Here is a 783-nt window from a genome sequence, read left to right on the forward strand (position 1 = left end):
AGGGCTGGGATGAGTGGGGCCTGCGAGATTAAAATTACGCTCCTGGATGAGTGTGGGTGAAAAGGACGATTGAGCTGCGCCGAGACTGCCGGGGCCCTCGGAGAAAGGTGCAGGCAGGAGGCGGGAGACCATGGGAAAGGAACGTGCTCCGTCTCACCTGGTGGAGCACGGTGGGAAGTGTCAGGTCGGCAGTGTGGGCATGGGGCTTGCTAGTCCAAACTACCTGTCTGATGGGGGCTCTTTAGGTTCTGTCGGGAGCCAGGAATCCTGGGGCGGGCATGGACGAGGGGTTGGGGACGCGGTGAGGCTGGGCTGCAGCTGCTGGAGCTGAGAAGGGGGAGGAAGGAAGGATGAGGCCAGGAGAGGGAGGCCTGGAAGGATCCAGGAAAGCCTGCTGCAGGAAGACCAGAGCCCAGCCCTCTGCCTGGACAACGTAGGTGCATGGGGACTGTCAGGAATCAAATGCAGTAAAGGAGCCAGGACACAGTGAGGTCCCTTCCCAGAAACCTGAGAAGTCCTCCTGCTTGTCCCGTGACCCACTATGACTGGCATAGAATAGTGGGGGTGGGAGCTGACCCATCTGTCGTCCTTAGTCAAGTCCTGTACATCACCCATCCTGTCTTAGTCGTTTCCTTTTCTTTGAGACAGAGTCTTACTCTGTTGCCCTGGCTAGAGTGCTGTGGCGTCAGCCTAGCTCACAGCAACCTCAAACTCTTGGGCTCAAGCGATCCTCCTGCCTCAGCCTCCCGAGTAGCTGGGACTACAGGCATGCGCCACCATGCC

The sequence above is a fragment of the Microcebus murinus genome, chromosome 4, assembly GCF_040939455.1.
Source record: "Microcebus murinus isolate Inina chromosome 4, M.murinus_Inina_mat1.0, whole genome shotgun sequence".
Classification (NCBI taxonomy): Eukaryota; Metazoa; Chordata; class Mammalia; order Primates; family Cheirogaleidae; genus Microcebus; species Microcebus murinus.